Genomic DNA, 21,725 nt, shown 5'->3' on the forward strand with positions numbered 1-21,725 from the left:
GGGTGTTACCAGAGCCCCTCCATACTATAGATTCACAGGCTGTTACATTCTGAAGGAGCACTTCCCCCCCCCCCCCTTCCACCGTTTTCTCACGTTAGCTGAGATTACAGGAAGTGCAGGGGGAGGGGGAGACTAAGATGTGCTGCTGCAGTGTAACAACAGCCAGTGGACGGGCGTATGTAGCACTTCTGGCTCATTGGCATACAGTATTTTTCAGACTATAAGGCACACCATCAATAAATGCCTGCTAAAACGTCTAGGTTCAAATATAAGGCGCACCAGATTATAAGGCGCACCTGATTATAATGACCAGCAGGTGGCAGACCTGTGCACAGTTCAAGGCAGCTGTTGTCTGTAAGTACGGTTCATATATAAGGCACACCGGACTATAAGTCGCACCTTTGATTTCTGAGAAATTTTAAGGATTTTTGTGCGTCTTATACTCCGAAAAATACGGTAATTATAAAAGTTGTCTTTAGGAGGAAGGAGGCCATGGATAACAAATATAAGAAGATTCCAATGAGGATGTCCTGACACTGTTGTGCTCTGAGCTCTCTGCAGCACAACCTCTCCCTCCTGCTCTAAGTGACTGACTATTGTACAACTAGAAACCGGCTATAGTTCAGGCTGTGGGCAAACAGATTTGGCTGTGGAGCAACTCAATGGAGAAAGATAAAAGCACAGCTGAGCGAAAACATGCCCCCAGTGCACCTAAAGAAGATATAATTCATTTTTCACAGTTCTGCTGCTACTAAAAATAAAAAGTAATGATGGAGCAGAGCTGCATCTCCCGAGCTGCCACCTTTACATACCTGCAATTTTCCATGGTCTTACTGTTGAAACATTCCCTTTAACTTGGCAAAAGGTACAAGGAATCTCGGCACTCACATGAAGCCACCAGGTTTAGTTTAAATAAATTTCTTTATTCATATCTCCGGAACAACATGCAGTTACCGCTTAAAAGATCGACGCGTTTCGACGTTTGTGCGTCTTAGTCATGATCAGAAAAGGAAAAAAAAATAGTTATTTTAAAATCAAGCTAATGAGCCTGAAGGGCTCTATGGTCTCTAACCAGAGCCCCTTTGTAATGCCGCTTCACAGGCTGTTACACTGTCTAACCCTCTCCCCTGCTGCCTCAGCCCTTCCCCCTGCATGCTGCAATCTTATGTAGTAGGAAGGGGGACGTGCTCTTGCACAGTGTAACAGTCTTTGAAGCTGCATCATGGTAATACCTTCCATAGCACTTCTGACCCATTCATGGATTATAGAAGGATGGAGGCCACAGTCACGGTGCCTGGATCCATGAGTAAGTGTCCCTGGTTGATCATGCTGGATTCTGATGGTAGATTTCCTTTGATACTACCTATTATTTAAGTCTTCTGTACCTCCCACAGTGTCCATCACATAATAATGTCTTCCTGTGTGTATTGTAACCAACACTTTTTGTGCCATACTTAAACTGTAACCATCAAAGTCTTCTACCTCTGTTACGTAGTAGAAGATGGGGCCCTCCAAATACAACCTAGTCAACAGATTTCGGAAAACCTGTAGGGATTGAGAGGTTTTAGGTTGTATGTTGTCTATACATCCTTTGAGAAATCTCTGAGATCTTTCCCATCACAGACACATGCATGTATGTACATACTGTATATATGATCTGACAGATGTAGCTCCGCCCACTTGTAATTATACCCCCAGGACCTCTCTGACAGCTGGGTGCTATGTGTATCCCAAGCTGAGTGTTCCCTAGCAATGGCTTCTCTTGGGTGACTGTCCCCCAGTTGTACACATCACATCACACTCTGCTGAATATCATTAACCATTTATCATCTGCAGGAACCCAGACTGATCCATTTTATTTGCAGATTATGATCATTTTTTCTTTTGTTATTACATTGATATTTTGGGGGAAATTTAAAAAAAAAAAAAAATTACATTTAAGTGCAGCATCAAACCCGCACTGAGACATCTCCGATCAAATACAAGGATCAAATGTAATGTCTGAGATTATTGTTATTTAAAGGGGGTTTCCAATGGCAAAAATTATTGGAAGATAAAGATCAGATTCCTGTGGATTGGACTAAACAAGTGCCCCATGGCTGCCCCCTATGGGCAGAGGAGGGGTGCGCATGCTCGGACTGCCCCATTCACTGCTACAGAAGGTAAGTCTCCACAAAGTCCTGTAGACATAAGTAAGGGGGTGGCCTTACCCCTCGGATTCTGATTTTAATGTCCCCCATATTTGGACCTCCAGTGATCAAACATCTGGATACAAGGAATATATGTAATTTGTGTTATCCCATAATTTTAGGATGATAGAATTGTCTAAAGGAGGTTTCCAGGGGATGAGAAACCCCACAGGGGACAGTTTTGAATTAAAAAAAATATAAAAAATATAACCCTATCTCTCAGGATGTCCACTATGGCTACAACTTGGTCTACATTGCTACTGGTCGCCTCCTCAGAGCGAAAGTCCTATTACTATTCTGGCCTTAAAGGGATATTCTCCCCTGGACATTCCTGTTTAATTGAATTCATCTGCCATATATACACATTTTTTCAATTGGATGTTATTAAAAAATATCCCTGTGTGAGGATATTTTCCCATAAATGTAGTCATGCTGTGCCTTAGAAACGACATGCCTGTTCTTGGATACGACCACCCCAGCACACGCTATTGAGCCCTGCCTGACCACCTGGGTTCAGCATCCATTGCCAGGACAGGTGTGGGACATGCGGTAACTCCCAGATATTCCAAATGCAACAAATATTTTTTTTGTGCAATCCCTCCAAGCACTGGTCGCATCCAAGGACAACTATCTTGTGGCTACATTTATGGGAAATTATCTTCACACATTCCAGTGAAAAACTGTATGTATCAAGTAAAATAACATTTATTTTCGAGATGTTTGAATCCCATGAAAACAAGGATTTTACAGAACCAAGAAATGTTAGCACTGGAAGAGGTGGGTGCTCTATATAAGCTTAAAGGTTAATGTTTGATGACCAATCCTAAGGATAGGTCCTTCATATCAGATTGGTGGGGGTCCATCTAGAACCTCCACATGACAATTTTTCTCTAGAGATATTAATTAGGGAATGAAACAGGAAGCAGACAGCGCCATATCATGTGTAGTGGTCAAACCAGGTTACTGCAGCTGAGTTTATGTGACTCAATTCGGCCACTACACTGAGAACGGAGCTGTCCAGCTACCTGTCTCATACGAACAGCTAATTTTTGAGGGTGCTCAGTGGACATTAATATTGCAAGGAGAAGTCATGAATATTTTGAATCCCCTTTAAGTAGATATAGATATTATAGATTATATAGATTTGGATGGCGATAGTAGGGAAAATTTATCATACCATATTTTTCAGACTATAAGGCGCACACAAAAAATCCTTTGATTTTCTCAGAAACCAAAGATGTGCCTTATAGTCCGGCACGCCTTATATATGAACCGTACTTCCAGACAACAGCTGCCTTGAACTGTGCACAGGTCTGCCACCTGCTGGTCATTCATCCTTATAATCAGGTGCGCCTTATAATCCGTTGCGCTTTATATATGAACCTAGATGTTTTAGCAGGCATTTATTGATGGTGCGCCTTATAACCTGGTGTGCCTTATATATGAACCTAGACCTTTTAGCAGGCATTTATTGATGGTGCGCTGAGCTCTGATTGGTTTCCAACTAAAACAGTTCTGCTCTATGAGACCCCTGAGGGTCCCTATGGGGAAGGCCTATTTGGGAGAAGGGGGAGGATGAGCAGGTGTAGGTTCTCACACACGACGTAGGATAATGGGGGTTGTAGTTACATAGTCTATGTCAGTTTTGCTAATAGGGGCCATTACCTGTGGTTTTCCTCTTGTTGAATGTAAATAATTGTGCGTCTTTGCTCGGCAGCTGTTACACATGTTCACCTCCGGCAGGTATGATGGCCGCCCGCTCGCCGGATCATAATTCAATCATGGATGGCAGCTGTTACTCAGATCGCCTGGAGTAATACGGGAAAAGATAATTAAAAAAAAGCCCCATCCTCCAGTGTACATCACAGCGTAACGCTTCCCTTAAAGGCTCATGGTAAATACATCCGGCTCGTAGATAACAGATTGCAAATCGCTCAGGAAATTTCTGCAGCTGATATTCATTTCTGTCATATCTGATGAGGTGACAATGTCAAGAGCTGCGACCAAAGATATTAGAATTTAGAGCAGACGTCTCAAATGAACATAGAAGGCGTTATAACAGTATAAATAGTACAAATATCCCGATGAAGAATGTACCTGAGAATCTTTGTAAATTATAGCACCACCTAGTGGAAGGTTCAATAGAAATTGTTGCACTTTTTAACAAGGATGCCTAGAAATCTATGACCAATCAAATTGCTGATCCTGAGAATCCAACCGTGGGGACCCCCACCGATCCTGGGAATGGGGCCTTGCCTTGCTGTGTGCTGCTGCTCCATTCATTCTCTATAGATTGTAAGAGAGAGCCAAGGGTTGTATTTGGTTACCTGCAACAATCCCATATAGAATGAATGGAACGACAAGGATCCTCAGGATTGGTGGGGGTCATAAAAGCCAACCTACATCAATCAATAAGTTATTACGTATCCTGAAATGAAAGGTATTACTTAGGTAGCACAACCCCTTTAAGAATGACCCGGCTTGGTTAGGACATAGGGGATTATTTACTAAGGTTCTCGCGACTGCATTTCCTTCGGGTTTTCCCATGTTTTCAGGGATTGCGCCACTAGGAAAGGGATTGTGTCGCACGCGATTGGATTGTGGCGCAGGTGCACCGGCTTTCATGCAGCAGAAATGGGGGGGGGGGGTGCCAGACAATCCGACTGATTTGGACTGAGCACGGGATTTAACTTTCAAATTGTGTCGCAAGATCAAGTACTTACATGCACCAGGAAGAAGAAGCTGACCTCCGGTGACCTGAGCGGGGAAGCGGCACATGCAGGATATCGGGCGCACAATGTAAGTGAATCGCGGCAGAGTTTATTCTCATCGGACACTCCAAATCTGGGGAACGCGCAGGGCTGGTAAATGTGCCCCATTATGTTGGGATTTCCACAAGTTAACAATGCAGAGAATCAATTCCCTTGAGCATGTCTACCAGATATGTACACCTATTAAAACATTTAGCCGAAAATCTCCCTTAAATGGGTCATCTGGTTGAGAAAAAAAAAATCCTACAATGTATATCTCTGGAGGACCTGTCCCTTCCTGCATTACACATTTCTCTAATTGATTGAAATAATAAATGTGTAATACCTGATCTTGCCTGTGGGGGAGCTGCAGGAAAATCAAACATTTACTGTCAGGTTTTCCCACAGATTACAGTCAACTGGTAAGAGCCTCAGCAAGGTGGAACTTGGACATTCCCTTTTTAGGTGTGCACTTCGCACCATGACCACGCCCAAGGTGCACCGAAATAGAAATGTATAGATAATTTGCTCATAGATAGAACATTTTTGAGATTTTCTCTAAAAATGCATGCTTATGGGTCATGTAGGGGGCCATAATTTTAGTTGTTTGTAACACAAGAGCTGACAGAGGTGACTTTAAGCAATTAAAGTATTTGTAGAGGACTAGATGGTTATCTGCGGCGCCTCCGACTGTCTTATTAGATAATTACACTAAATCCGGATGAGCCTAATGAGCAGTTACTGGAATTATCTCCCGGTCTGCTCGGTCCTGGAGTTAGTGTGGACACATCCCGTAACGCAGTTGTTTGACCACTTTATTGTCCTCACCATAATAAATTAGGGCGAGGACGAAGAAATACAAATAATGGGAAGGGCGTGGGCCAGGATGGCAGATGGGAGCAGGTCTAGCAGGTGGAGGGATGTCCTGGCCAGGGGTCATTAAAAATGGTTGTCAACACTCCAAACAGATAGAGGTGTGTAATAAACCCATTGGTGGGGGAGGGGGGATTGGACATTATCATATATGTAAAGTTGCAGCAACCTGGGTCTAGATACAATAAAGTGCTCAGTAAAGGGCTCTTCCAGCCTAAAATTAGTATGACCTATATAAAAAAGAAAAATCAGTGGGGTCCAGCCCCCCCCCCCCCCAGGTCAGCTGATCCAGAATGAATAAAATGTATAAAACTTAAATATATAGGAAAAAGTTGTAAAAAAGTTACTTAATAACTTCTGTTCTGTATGCTACAGATTTTTGGGTGGTCACTAAAGGCTTTGACTGATGGACAGTGCCATATTTTCCTGTTTTTCCATATTACCACTACTCCGCCTCCAGTATTCAATCTGTTATCACTAGCCCCAAATCAAATAGAGAAGGGGCGGGGGACTGTAGGGGGATTTTATTTAATTTTAAGGGATGCAGAAGGAGGGGATTGGCCCCTCTTTTTTGGGCAGTAACTAAAGGAGGTGGGGGGCCGGCTTGCAGAGCCCGCCCCATGGTTTTAAAAGCATTGGGGGCACGTGGGGGGGTCCTCTTTCCTTCTGCCTGGACCAAGCGGCGAGAAGTCACCCACCCACCCTGCCCTCAGGTTATATTTCTTTTCAGGTTTCCTTGGCATTCCGGTTTCTGGCTGTTTTCTCTGTCTTTTCAGATGTCACAGCATTGGCGGAGTTTTCACATGCCCGTAGGCAGAAGGAAGGCCCCCACATGACGTCTGCCGTCCAGCAGCCGACATTTCGGGCGAAGGTTTTTTCTATGAAGAATTGTTTTTCTTGTTTTTCAATTTTTTGCACTTTAAATGTTTTGTTACTTATTAACTAAGGTTTTTTCAAAAAAATAAATGCTGTGGCCTACCCACATACCCACAACAATTTAATGGTCCCTGTCATTCAATAAAGATTTGTTTTGGAGGTTGGCAAATCCCCGGGTCAAGAGCATTGGTTTTGATGGTGCTGGTCTACAAGTCCCTACAGTCACGACAGTACATTGGCTACATCTCCCAGAGTGACACAGAGTGACACTGACAGCAGCGCAGTCACCTACAGTCACCTATTCTGCTGTGATAAGTCTTGTAGTGTCATCAGGTGTTCTGTACAGCACAATGTTCCCATGAAAAACTAAAAAAAAATGTACAGTCTTTTTAGTTTTTCTTCCAGTTTGAGGCATCCTGCTAAGGCCTTCGGGGATTGTCTTCAGGATGTTTTTAGTTCCGTTGCAGGATGAAACTTTTATTAGGCTGCGTTCACTCATTCTGGCTAAATTGCGTTTTTAAATGCATGGAGTGGGGAGGGGCTTGTCCCGATTACAAATGTTGTTTAACATGCGGTCAGTAACGTGCACCACTTAGTGTGCCAGGGTATGACGGTGCCCCGCCCCCCCCGGCACCAGCTTCCTGAAGTGTGTAGAATGGCTCCAGATCAGGCCTTGCTATTGGCAGTGTGGAGGTGTGAGGCACCAATGACCACGCCACCCCTCACACCTCCATGCCCACTTGGCATGTGGATGACGTAATGCACAATTTCTGGACATTCGCCAGGAACTGCACCTACTTCAGAGGTTGTACGACTGCAGCCGCTTATCACCACCTTCCTTACTGAAATGCTTTAGGGTGATGCCACACATGGCGTTTTGAATCCATTTTATAACCATTTTGAATCCGATTTTGGCCTGTTTTTAAGCAAAAAGCATGCGTTTTGCTTAAAAACGGGCCAACAATGTATTCAAACCGGATTCAAAACGGGTTCAAAACACCATGCGTGGCATCATCCTTAGACTTTTCATGGCGTCTTTGGTCAAGTCCAGATGATCAAGTTTGTAAAATGGGCGGGGAGTGGGAGTGGCTTAGCCGTTAAGCCCAACTTTCAAAACCAAGACATTCCAAATGTTACAAGTCCCATTGTTATGTTCTATATGGACCGCTCTTTTTTTTCATTTGTGTTCTCCAAATACTGTACATAGGACGTAGGACATCATAACTGTATGGTTACTATAGATTCCTAATGACCAACACAATGGGCCACAATTACTATGTAGCCTGTGCTAGAATACTGGCTTAGTTTGCGCTAGTATTGTGTCGCCGCACTATGCACTAATACTGTGCACATAAATGGGCGTTCGGGTGCTTATAATTGTGTCACATGCCCGTTAAACTGAGTGCACCACAAAAAAACTGGTGCACTCAGCTCATGCAAATTGGGCGCCTGCAGGGTGCAGCAGATTCACGAAAATGGCGCTGCGGTCTTCATGATTCGGGGGCAGGACTGCACATACTACACACTGCCTCACTAATAAGAAATGTGGCCCAGTGTGATCTTCATCTTCTCCTCCATTGCATCAGGCATAGATAATCCCATAAATTCCACACATCTTTCACTTTTGCTCTCCGATTCCCTCTAGATTGTATGAGACCAGCTGTGCAATTTACCAAAATTGCTGTAAAACGTGTTCCACCTGTTTCCATAGCTTTGTGTAATCCTTCTGGATTGAGCACCTTATGGTGACCGGCTCGCTGCATCTTTTGGGTTTCCTTTAAAGGAAATCTACCATCAAAATCCATCATGATAAACCGGGGACACCTACATATAGATCCATGTGCCATGACTGTGGTAATCTTCTTATATTTGTAATAAATGGCCTCCTTCCTTCTATAATCAACTTTTTAAATTATGCTAATGGGGCAGAAGTGCTCTGGTAGAACCCCCTGCGTTGTAGCTTCAAAGGATGTTAAACTGTGCATGAGAACTTCCCTCTTCCTGCAGGCAGAAGGAGGGGGTAGTGCTAAAGGCACAACCTGTGAAGCTACAGCAAAGAGGAGCTCTAGTAACGCCCCCAGAGCCATTCTGGCTCATTTGCACAATTTAAAAAATTGATATTAGAAGGAAGGAGGCCCTGGATAAAAACATGGATAAAAACATCATCTAACATGTGGATGCTAAAAGGGTGTTGATGGGTCTATCTGCCAACATCTAGAGTCGCAAGTGATTACGTCATTGTGTCACCTGTGCCAGGGATGGGATCTGGATCTGCAGTTTGTAGAAATCACCTAATTATGAAATGTGTAGTAGGCACACAACTCTATCCAAGCTTTTGGCGTTCTTCAACCCAACCACAACTCCATGTCAGATGGATCCAGCGCATGAACGGAGTTGTAGCTTTGAGAGCTGACGGGTAAGGGCAGAGTTGGCAAAAATATAAACTGTACTTACCCTTCTCTAGCACCTGGTACCCCCGTGTCTTTAGAACCTCCGGTCCTCCGCACCGGTCCTCCGCACCGTCACAAGAACAATGAACACTTTCCCGTGCCGTTTCGACATCTGGCATCGGCCATGTGAGCTGCTAATGTCCTAGTATTGTCACAAAATAAAGGACCAAGGGCACAATGGCATAGAAGTACCCAGAAGGGGTAAAACTATACAGCACCGCATTGGTCGACTATTGTGTTCCAAACTCCATGCTTCGTAGTTTCCAGCCCCTTCTTCAGACGATCCAAGTTCATCTGAATTAGCAGTTGTCTGTCCTCTACAGATGGTGTTGGGAAGTTTCATTTGTGTTCATCGAGAAATGGGAATGTCACCCCGCACCATGGGATTTGGAACCAAATCAAGTTTTTCATAGTGTGCACCAGAAGAAGAGGTCAGCAGTTCCCTGCACAAGAAGTTTGGTTTCCAATAAAATGAATTTTGTCGAAGGCTTCCCCTCCCCATGCGACTGGCAAACTGCAACATGTTTTTTGTACCCTCCAGGTATCAGGAGGCCCCTGGGTGACAGAGCCTCAGTGGGCCCCTTTGCAGTAAACTCACATGGCGGCATTAAAAATCCAGATACTAAAACAGTCTCCTGTTCCCTAAAATATTCCCTAGTTTATCATCCCAAACAGCCCCTCATGGTTATTTTATATAAAGCCTCCCTCACCCTCATGGATTCCTTATGTACAGTCTTATGTGAGCCCCCCGCAGCCCTGGGCCCTGGGGTTTCAACCCCCCATGTTGCCTCTATTCTACACCCTTTGTACTGGCAAAGTATCATCTCAGCCACAAAAATCTGCCGTAATTTCATGACATTTCCATTAAACGAATCAGAAATCAAGTAGACTGTAAAATATCACCTCTCCTCGCCTCTTCTCCTCCTCCTCGGCAGCGCCATCTATTCCTTCCCTCATAATCTCATTTACTGACTTGTTTCCTGGAGATTAATCATGACAGGTGTCAGAACCGGTTGGATAAGAGCGAAACAAACACACTTCCTCAACAACAATTTTCTTATCACATCCCAACGCTGTCACAGATACACATTTATGCAATCTCCAGACGCGTTTCATTTTTTTTTTTTCCGCGTTGTCTGGATACAAAGGGTTAAGCCTCACGTCTGCCAACATAGTAGATACTCTACCCTGCTCTCATCCTTTTCCCCTAATGGTTTTGCTAAGGTTGATTGGAGGTGCAGCGAATCTGTAACCTGAGCTGAATGATAATGAATGGAGTGACATGTGATAGGCTTCCATTGTTACAACCTCAGCTTCCCGAGCAGCTCGCCTTATCGCGGTATCACACTAGCGCACACGGCTCGACTATCAAGGAAACATATCACTAACTTTGATTCTTCCGCTCCCACTTGGAAATGGTCTCCCCTGATTGAGAAAACACAAACCGACTTTCTCAAGATCATTGTAACAAATATAGATTGTTCCTCCGCAGCAGAGCTCCCGCAGCAGACAAGCTGCTAATGTGCCTGCGCTGATTTGGAATCCCCCAGGACCATTAGTGGAGAGATGGGAAGTCATCTCGTATGTAAAATGTCCTGGAGAAAAGTGGAACAAGACCTTTATATCATCATCGCTGGATTTTTGTCTTTCCGAACCTTATTTCCCAAGAAATTTATGGTATTTTGTATATATATTAAGTAAATTGTTACTATGAGGATTTTATTTTTGCTGTTGTAAATGTCAAATAAATGGAAATACTATAAAGTGAAGATAGAGGAAAGAGGGACGAATAGCAGGATCCAACATTGTCCTGATTATAATCTACAACAGTAGTAAAGTGTCCATACCTTATGTCAAACCGCCCACTTCCTGAAAGTGACAGGTACCACGCCCCCTTTGATTCAGAAGTGCACGCCCCTTTGATTTAGTCTTATTTCTCTCCCTTTTTATGGGGTTCTGTAATGTGAGGGTGCAGGGTTGTTGTAATGTGTGGGTGCCTGAAGGTTGTGCAGAGTGAACCCCGTTTTATGTGATCTGTAGCAGATTCATATTATATTGGATGTGACACATAGTTTAATTTAACTTTAATTGGGGCTTCTATAACATTTATATAAAATGTTTAATCATAGATTAAAGGGTGGCTGCTGATGTGCAGAGAGGCTGTGCAGAGTGAACCCCCTTTTATGTGATCTGTAGCAGATTTATATTATATTGGGTGTCACACATAGTTTAATTTAACTTTGTGCGTGTATAACATTTATATGCAATGTTTAATCATAGATAAAACGAAACAAAAATGAAAAGGACGCCTCAATGTTTAACGTTTTATTGAGCAAAAATTGTATACAGCAAAGAATAATAAAAAATGTATAAAAATTCAGACAATTGCATTAATCTGATACAAAAACAATGAGTTTAATTTATACAGCAAAGAATAATAAAAAAGTCCTTATATTCTGTTCTCAGCTGGAAAGATCCCATTACCACACTGTCCTACATTAATTACACTGTATGATGCAATATGATGTATCAGAAAAGAAAAAACAAAGTTACATGGATGCTGAAGTGCTAAGATAAGGGAAAAAATCTGTGAGGAATTACCTGACAGGATATACTTTTTACACAAAAAAGCAGAAGTTGGAATTTGTCTGGACTAAGATAAGTAGTTTGTGTAGGGTTTACACAATTGTTTAAAAGTACATTGCGATATACAGCATTAATCTGATACAAAAACAAAGAGTTTAATTTATACAGCAAAGAATAATAAAAATGTATAAAAATTCAGACTATTGCATTACAGACTTAACCAAGCAGTTTGTAATAAGGGGAGCCCCCTTTTCTTTGGGAGTAAACTTCCCTGTGTTATCCCCGTTGGGGTGGATGAAATAGACAGTCCTCTGGGTGTGGGAGTGAATGATTCGGATGGTTCAATCAGTGACATTTTTATTTCTTCCAGATTCTCTCGCGTAGTTGAATTACCCACAACTGTAGAGGGGATATTTAGTTCAGCCATGGCTTGCAGAAATATGTCCCAGCCAGTAGGTATTTTGTTTTTTAGCAGACTGTGACTCTGGGTCATATTGCGTATCAGGTCTATCATATTAGAGCCCGGGACCACATCACCTTTGTAAATAAATTCACCTTTATCATTCTATGTTGTAATGTCATGGTTTTGGGACAGCTTGTTTAGCAAGAGACCTGCATTTTTCTTAAACCGTGGGTTGACAGGTGATTATTTGGGGGAATTAACAACCGAGATTCCTGATGACACATACATCACTGAGTTTGTATCTGGGGGTCCAAAAACTTATGGATACAAACTGAACACATGTAAAACAGTCTTAAAGGTAAAGGGCATAACACTTAATGCGGCTAACACACAGATTGTTAATTTTGATAGCCTAAAGGATTTGGTTTTGGACTACCCCCACAATTCCGCCTCTGAAACCCAAAAACGAATAAAAGTGACACAATCGAGCATTGTACAAAATAAGAAATACTGGAATATTGAAACGAGACCGCTGCAAAAGACACAAAGGTGTGTTTATACAAAGAGACATTTGTTAGACGATTTTACAACAGTGCCTTTTGGATTCTAATATTATGGACACTCGACTACAACATCCTTTTTCCTGTATTTTAGCAGGACCGTCCAATTCTGGAAAAAGTTAGTTTGTAAAACAGTTGTTACAGAATGCGGCTTCTCATTTATCACACAAACCCGAGAACATTGTTTGGTTTTATGCATGTTGGCAAAAATTATATGATGACCTCTCTCATTCTTTTCCTAACATCAGGTTTATAGAGGGGCTCCCGCCTACATTCATAGATGATGAATTATTTCCACCCGACAAGGTAAATTTGACTATTGTTGATGACCTCATGGAGAGCGCTAGTGAAAATAGTGAAATAGAGAAAGCATTTACCAAGTACGTCCATCATAGAAATCTAAGTATATTGTATTTGGTGCAAAACATATTTTGTCAGGGTAAAAAGAGTCGAACAATAAACTTAAATACCAAGTACATGGTCCTTTTTAATAATCTGTGTGATAAATTGCAAATTCTAACATTCGCGCGACAAATGTACCCCGGGAAAACACGTTTCTTCTTAGAAGCTTTTGAAGATGCCACAAGTGAACCTTTTGGCCATTTACTAGTGGATTTAAGGGGTAGTAGCCCAGAGCAGCTTCGGTTACGCTCGGGATTCTTCCCACCAGCTTTACCGGCTGTGTATATTCAAAAGAAAAAAATAACTCAAAATGAAATTATCTAGGACCTTTGGTCATTCCAGGCCTTGTGCATAGCGGTGACAAGATGTCAGAGAGATTGAGACGCAACTGGGCCCTCTTAAAAACACTGGTGAAGTCCTCTCCTTCAGTCAGAAAATCTATTTTGCGCCAGGCGAGTGATGATTTAATCTCAGCCATAGGGGAAATCGCTTTGAATATCTTAAAAGGGCGAATACCTCTAAAAGAATATTAAAGAAGTGGCGTAAAGCTATCAGGAAGCTGAGTGACAAAAAACACTGGGCATAAGGAAGAAGAAGCGCTTAGTAAATCAATCCGGAGGGTTCATAGGTCCGCTATTAGGCTTTGCAATTCCATTAATATCCAGTCTACTTTTTAACAAGTAATGGAACACGCGACTAAAATGTACTTGGTTCCAAAACATGAGCTTACCAAGATAAGTCAGTCTTCTACCCCTGCAAATAACATTCGTCAGAGTGTAATTCATCGTTTGGAATGACTTGCAGGATGATGTGAAAATGAAAAGATACAGTGACTTACTACAAAGATACTTGGTACACGCTAAACAAGATACACGAGAACTAGGGACTTTGAATCTTATTACTACTCTTGGTCATCAACATAAGCCAAATACAATGTCTGATAAAAGCGCTGATATCCTTGAAATTACTAGTCATGTCAACCCACGGTTTAAGAAAAATGCAGGTCTCTTGCTAAACAAGCTGTCCCAAAACCATGACATTACAACATGGAATGATAAAGGTGAATTTATTTACAAAGGTAATGTGGTCCCGGGCTCTAATGTGATAGACCTGATACGCAATATGACCCAGAGTCACAGTCTGCTAAAAAACAAAATACCTACTGGCTGGGACATATTTCTGCAAGCCATGGCTGAACTAAATATCCCCTCTACAGTTGTGGGTAATTCAACTACGCGAGAGAATCTGGAAGAAATAAATATGTCACTGATTGAACCATCCAAATCAGGGGCGTAACTACAGCGGTAGCAGCCATAGCAGCCGCTATGGGGCCCACAGTGTCAGGGGGCCCCGTCATCCGACCTGACACAATAAAGAATGGAGGATGTGCACCATTATATCTATATTGCACTGCACATTGTCTAGCATAATGCATATAACATATACTATGATGTATATATGCAGTATCTGTGATGTGTATATGGTGTCTGTATACAGTGTATGTGAGTATGTTGCATATGGCACTGTATGTATGTGTATATGTTGTGTGTGCACATGAGTGTATTTATATGTGATCGTAACTCACATGTGTGAGTATACTAATATGTATAATTTTTATGTGGGAAGGGGGCCCCATGCAGTAGCCTGCTAGGGGGCCCTGTCTCTCCTAGTTACGCCACTGATCCAAATCATTCACTCCCACACGCAGAGGACTGTCTATTTCATCCACCCCACCCTGTAATGCAATAGTCTGAATTTTTATACATTTTTATTATTCTTTGATGTATAAATTAAACTCTTTGTTTTTGTATCAGATTAATGCTGTATATCGCAATGTACTTTTAAACAATTGTGTAAACCCTACACAAACTACTTATCTTAGTCCAGACAAATTCCAACTTCTGCTTTTTTGTGTAAAAAGTATATCCTGTCAGGTACTTCCTCACAGATTTTTTCCCTTATCTTAGCACTTCAGCATCCACGTAACTTTGTTTTTTCTTTTCTGATACATCATATTGCATCATACAGTGTAATTAATGTAGGACAGTGTGGTAATGGGATCTTTCCAGCTGAGAACAGAATATAAGGACTTTTTTATTATTCTTTGCTGTATAAATTAAACTCATTGTTTTTGTATCAGATTAATGCTATTGTCTGAATTTTTTTACATTTTTTATTATTCTTTGCTGTATACAATTTTTGCTCAATAAAACGTTAAACATTGAGGCGTCTGTTTCATTTTTGTTTCATTTTATCTATGATTAAACATTGCATATAAATGTTATACACGCACAATTAAAGTTAAATTAAACTATGTGTGACACCATATATAATCTGAATCTGCTACAGATCACATAAAAGGGGGTTCACTCTGCACAACCTCTCTGCACATCAGCAGCCACCCTTTAATCTATGATTAAACATTTTATATAAATGTTATACAAGCCCCAATTAAAGTTAAATTAAATTATGTGTCACATCCAATATAATATGAATCTGCTACAGATCACATAAAACGGGGTTCACTCTGCACAACCTTCAGGCACCCACACATTACAACAACCCTGCACCCTCACATTACAGAACCCCATAAAAAAAGGGAGAGAAATAAGACTAAATCAAAGGGCGTGCACTTCTGAATCAAAGGGGGCGTGGTACCTGTCACTTTCAGGAAGTGGGCGGTTTGACATAAGGTATGGACGCTTTACTACTTACAACCAACTATCACTCCCAACCACCACTCCCAACTCCCAACTACCACTCCCAACTATCACTCTCAACTATCACTCCCAACTACCACTCCCAACTACCACTCCCAACAACCACTCCCAACAACCGATACCCACTACCGATTCGAACTATCACTCCCAACCTCCACTCCCATCTACCACTCCGAACTATCATTTCAAACTACCACTCCCAACCACCACTCCCAACCACCACTCCCAACTACCACTCCCAACTACTATGCCAATTGGCTTGACTAGCCTCATCTTAGAGGAAATCTTCCATTAAAGTCCATCATGATAAACCAGGGACATTACTCGTGGATCCAGGCACCAGGACTGTGGTAATCTTCTTATATTTCTTATCCATGTTATCCATGCTTTTTATCTTTTTAAAATTATTTTAATGAGCCAGAAGAGCTCTGGGGGTGTTAACCCCTTAGCGCTCTGCGCCGTAGCTGTACTGCGCTGAGTCCCGCGATTAGCGCTCAGCGCAGTACAGCTACTGCGCAGAGCCGATGCCGGTTCAGCGCTGTATAGCAGCCGAACCGGCATCGTTAGCCGCGGGATTTCAACGATAATCTACCGTTGACATCCCCGGCTAACACCCACGGTCGGAGTGGGCTCCGATCGCGGGTGTTTAACCCGTTAAATGCCGCGGTCAACGCGACCGCGGCATTTAACATGCCTTCTAGGGGTCTTTACCCCACAATCGGCCCCCCCGCACTGTTTTCGGGGGGGGGGGGGCGATCGCTGTTTTGGCTCCTTTGGGGTCCGATCGGGACCCCAGAGAAGCCTGGAGGGTTTACCTTTAAGATGGCGTCTGTGACGTCATCTTAAAGGCAAAGTGTCAGCCTATGCATCTGCATAGGCTGGCACTGATAATACCCTGCAATACATTAGTATTGCAGAGTATTATCAAGAACAAGCAATCAGATGATTGCTTGTTCATATCCCATGGTGGATCATGTAAAAAATGTACAAAATAATGTTTTTCAATAAAAAATTACTTTATAAATCACCAAAAATGCCCATAAACCCCAAAACATATAAAGAGACATATAACGCTCAAAAAAGTCAAAATCATAACACAAACCCCACATATATAGTATCACCGCGTCCGTAACAATCCATAGAATAAAACTAAATAATTATTGAACCCATATGATGAACGCCGTAAAAAAAAAACGTCAAAAACCCGCCAAAAATTATGATTTTTACCTATTATATCCCACTAAAAATGCAATAAAAAGTGATCAACAAAACATATGTACTCCAGAATGATATTGTTGCAAAGAACAACATGTCCCGCAAAAAACAAGCCATCAACCAGCTCTGTAGCCAAAAACGTAACAATGTTATGCCACTTGGAAGACAGCGATGCAAAAATGATAGATTTTTCCCCACATTAGGGTTTTGTTTGACAAATTTAGTAAAACATAAGAAAAAATATTCATGTCTGGTATCCCCGTAATCGTATCGACCCATAGAATAAAGATAACAGGATTATTAGGCTATACGGAGAACACGAAAAAAAAAAAGTAAAAAATCCAATACAGAATTGATGCTTTTCTACTCATGACCTCAAAAAAAAGTTTCAAAATTTTCAACAATAGGTGATACCAACCCCAAAATGGTAACACTGGAAAAAGCATCTCATCCCGCAAAAAAAATGCCGTCACATGGCCCAAATAACGGAAAAGCGAAAATTTTATAGCCTTCAAAAGGGGGCAACCAGAAAACTAAAATCCTGGCAGCTGCAGGGTGCTCCTTCCCTTCTGCGCCTCGCTGTGCGCCCATAACACAAGTCACAGCCACATGTGGGGGGTCTCTGTACTCGGGAGAAATTGTAGAACAAATTTTATGGTGAGTTTTCTCTTTTGGAAATGTGTAAATTTTAGGGCTAAATAAACGTATAACCGACAAAATTTGACCATTCTAAATTTCACCGCCATTTTGATTCAATTACTATGAAGATCTCAAGGGGTTAACAATCTTTGTAAATGCTGTTTCTGATAGCTTGAGGGGTGCAGATTTGAAAATGGGTTGGTTATATAGGGGGTTTTGTTGCTAAATATGTAAAATTTGATTTCAAACAGTATTTATCCCCAAAATAGTCAATTCCGAAAATACGGAAAATCGCTATTCGATTTGTAGTCCGCGTGACGTCAAAATAAATTATCCAAACATTTCAAAAATTATGAAAATGTAAAGTAGACAAATGGGAAATGTTATTCTGCAAGTTATTTAGGTGGTAAATCTATCTGCCTGAAAACGCGGTGATTTTGAATTTCGAAAAATCATAATTTTTTTCTTTTTTTTGTAAATAAACGCAAAACTTATCAGCCAAAATTTACCACTAAAATGAAGTACAACATGTGGGGAAAAAACAATCTCAGAATCGCTTTGATAAGTAACAGTGTTCAAAAGTTATTACCACAGGAAGAGACACTGGTCAAATTTCAAAAAAAAGTTGCGAGCCTTAACCTGCAAACAGGCTGCGTCCTTAAGGGGTTAATAGAGCACCTCTGTGCAGTAGTTTTACACAGTAATTTCCTTTGCTTCCTTCTCCCTATACCTGATGTTATCTCATACGGTAGGAGCAGGGTAGTGTTCCTGCACAGTGTAACACCCTGTGAAGCTTCAGAATGAAGAGGCTCCGATAATACCCTCAGGATCCCTTCTTACTCATTTGCATACAGTTTTCATTGCTCGATTATGTAGAAGGACATCAATATGAAGCAGTCACTGTCACTTATAACAGGTTAGTAGAGGTGTGTAAGCCCAAATCCTCCTGAAGAGTTCCCCTTAAGCCGTGTACAACATACAAATGCCCCAAGCTCTGGTTATGTGATAGTATAAGACATTCTCCAGCGCTGATCATTGTTATGCATCACATCCAATGTCCCTTATTGGCCTTCAAAAATATTAATTGGCTCATAAATTCAATATTTCTGCTGCATATTTATAGGAATTTTAACAATTTTATATTTGTGTAGACATTGCTTTTCTCTGGTGTCACTACCAGCCAGGGTCTCTCTTAGGATTGTCTACTACTCAGTGTAATATTTGGATATATTCTAGTATATAGATATATACACTCACCAGCCACTTTATTAGGTACACCTGTCCAACTGCTCGTTAACACTTAATTTCTAATCAGCCAATCACATGGCGGCAACTCAGTGCATTTAGGCATGTAGACATGGTCAAGACAATCTCCTGCAGTTCTCCCGAGCATCAGTATGGGGAAGAAAGGTGATTTGAGGCCTTTGAACGTGGCATGGTTGTTGGTGCCAGAAGGGCTGGTCTGAGTATTTCAGAAACTGCTGATCTACTGGGATTTTCACGCACAACTATCTCTAGGGTTTACAGAGAATGGTCAGAAAAAGAAAAAACATCCAGTGAGCGGCAGTTCTGTGGGCGTAAATGCCTTGTTGATGCCAGAGGTCAGAGGAGAATGGGCAGACTGGTTCGAGCTGATAGAAAGGCAACAGTGACTCAAATCGCCACCCGTTACAACCAAGGTAGGCAGAAGAGCATCTCTGAACACACAGTACGTCGAAATTTGAGGCAGATGGGCTACAGCAGCAGCGGACCACATCGGGTGCCACTCCTTTCAGCTAAGAACAGGAAACTGAGGCTACAATTTGCACAAGCTCATCGAAATTGGACAGTAGAAGATTGGAAAAACGTTGCCTGGTCTCATGAGTCTCGATTTCTGCTGTGACATTCGGATGGTAGGGTCAGAATTTGGCGTCAACAACATGAAAGCATGGATCCATCCTGCCTTGTATCAACGGTTCAGGCTGGTGGTGGTGTCATGGTGTGGGGAATATTTTCTTGGCACTCTTTGGGCCCCTTGGTACCAATTGAGCATCGTTGCAACGCCACAGCCTACCTGAGTATTGTTGCTGACCATGTCCATCCGTTTATGACCACAATGTACCCTGTAACATCTGATGGCTACTTTCAGCAGGATAATGCGCCATGTCATAAAGCTGGAATCATCTCAGACTGGTTTCTTGAACATGACAATGAGGTCACTGGACTCAAATGGCCTCCACAGTCACCAGATCTCAATCTAATAGAGCATCTTTGGGATGTGGTGGAACGGGAGATTCGCATCATGGATGTGCAGCCGACAAATCTGCGGCAACTGTGTGATGCCATCATGTCAATATGGACCAGCACCTTGTTGTATCTATGCCACGAAGAATTGAGGCAGTTCTGAAGGCAAAAGGGGGTCCAACCCGTTACTAGCATGGTGTACCTAATAAAGTGGCCGGTGAGTGTATTATATATATATATATATAATAGCATATATATAATAGTATATATATACAGTTCCAGAACAGGATGAGCAGTGGGGGAAGGTGCTCTTTATAATGGGGGGGGTTACACTAGAATTGAGTAGGGAAACATGTGACATGGACACACTCGGCCTCTGTAGAAGTCACCTTAGCTAATAAGTTGTTACTTTGTGCATTGCTTATTATTACACAGCTGAAATAATCAATAATATTTATTCCATACTACAAAAAATAACCCCCCCCCCCCCACGCACCCACTGACTAACACGTCGCCCCTCAGGATGCCTCTCGCCCAGTAGTCTCTGTATAAGTAGTGCAGACGGCTGGCACACACCGTCACTGCGGGATGGAAGGGGCTGGGTCCTCGCCAGCAGGAAGATGCAGAAGAAACTCTGCACACAATGTGGAGCTGTACTCTGGTGCCAAATCTGTTTTTGTAGGTTTTTACGGTTTCTACATAAAAATCGTTGGCATTGCAAACACAAAAAGTCACTGTGTGAGGAGCAGTGCACATACAAGATGTGACGTATTGATAAACCATTTACGCCATAGGCCAATAAGTGGGCGCATTCAGGATGTGACCAAGACATGGGATTGTGCAAAGACGTTTTTGAGGTTGGTAAAAATTGAACCCAAAAATTTGGAAAAAAAAGGGAACTTATGGGATTTCTGAAAAAACAAAAACTGCATAGGATCTGTGCTGCAGTTACCCAGTTTGGCCACTATACAGAGAACAGAGCTGTGGTTTGACTTCCAAAAGTAGCCGTATCCTACACCCTGAGATCCTGGGGGGTATAACCTTACTGATCTGGTATTGGTGACCTATCCTTGGCGTAGTTCATCCATTTATATTGACAAGAAAGCCCTATTAACTAACTGTGTTTAAAGGGTTTGTCCAGCTTCACCGAAGCTTCAACAGATTTTTCTAAAGTTTCGATTCAGGGTAAATAAGTCAGAACTGATGTCTCTCCAAATGTTCAGAAATTAGAAAACGGAAAGGAATTCTCACTGCCATAAACCCTTCCTTCCTCGAGAATAAAATGATCGGGCATGGTGAAATCCAGCTGCCCAATCCTTACACCTGGACACCTGTGATTGGTTCAGGGTTGGAGATCCAATATAAACTCTCCTGCATATGACCAGAATAAAGTGGAGATCTGAAACGTGAACAATAATGGAGACCTATTTGTAAGGTTAGAAGATAAGGACCAGGGAGCTTTTAAAATGCAATAAAAGATTTTGGGGCACATTTACTTACCCGTCCCGTCGCGATCCCCCCGCTGTGCGTTGTCCGAAGAGGATTCGGAGCTGCCGCGATTCACTAAGATCGTGCGCCCGATATCCTGCATGTGTCACTTCCCCGCTCAGGTCCACTGGAGTTCACCTTCTTCTTCCCGTTGTATGTTAGTGCATGGCTTGCAACACAATTTTGAATGTTAAATCCCGTGCCCAGTCTGAATCAATCGGGTTGTCCGACGGCCACGGCCCCCGATTTGTGTCGCATTAAAGTCGGCGGGATTGAGGCAAAATCTGATCAAATCCGCCAAAAACCAGAGGACAATATGATGATCATCTAAAAGAGAAGAATTTGTCCACC

Source organism: Engystomops pustulosus, chromosome 8 (genome assembly GCF_040894005.1).
Source record: "Engystomops pustulosus chromosome 8, aEngPut4.maternal, whole genome shotgun sequence".
NCBI lineage: Eukaryota > Metazoa > Chordata > Amphibia > Anura > Leptodactylidae > Engystomops > Engystomops pustulosus.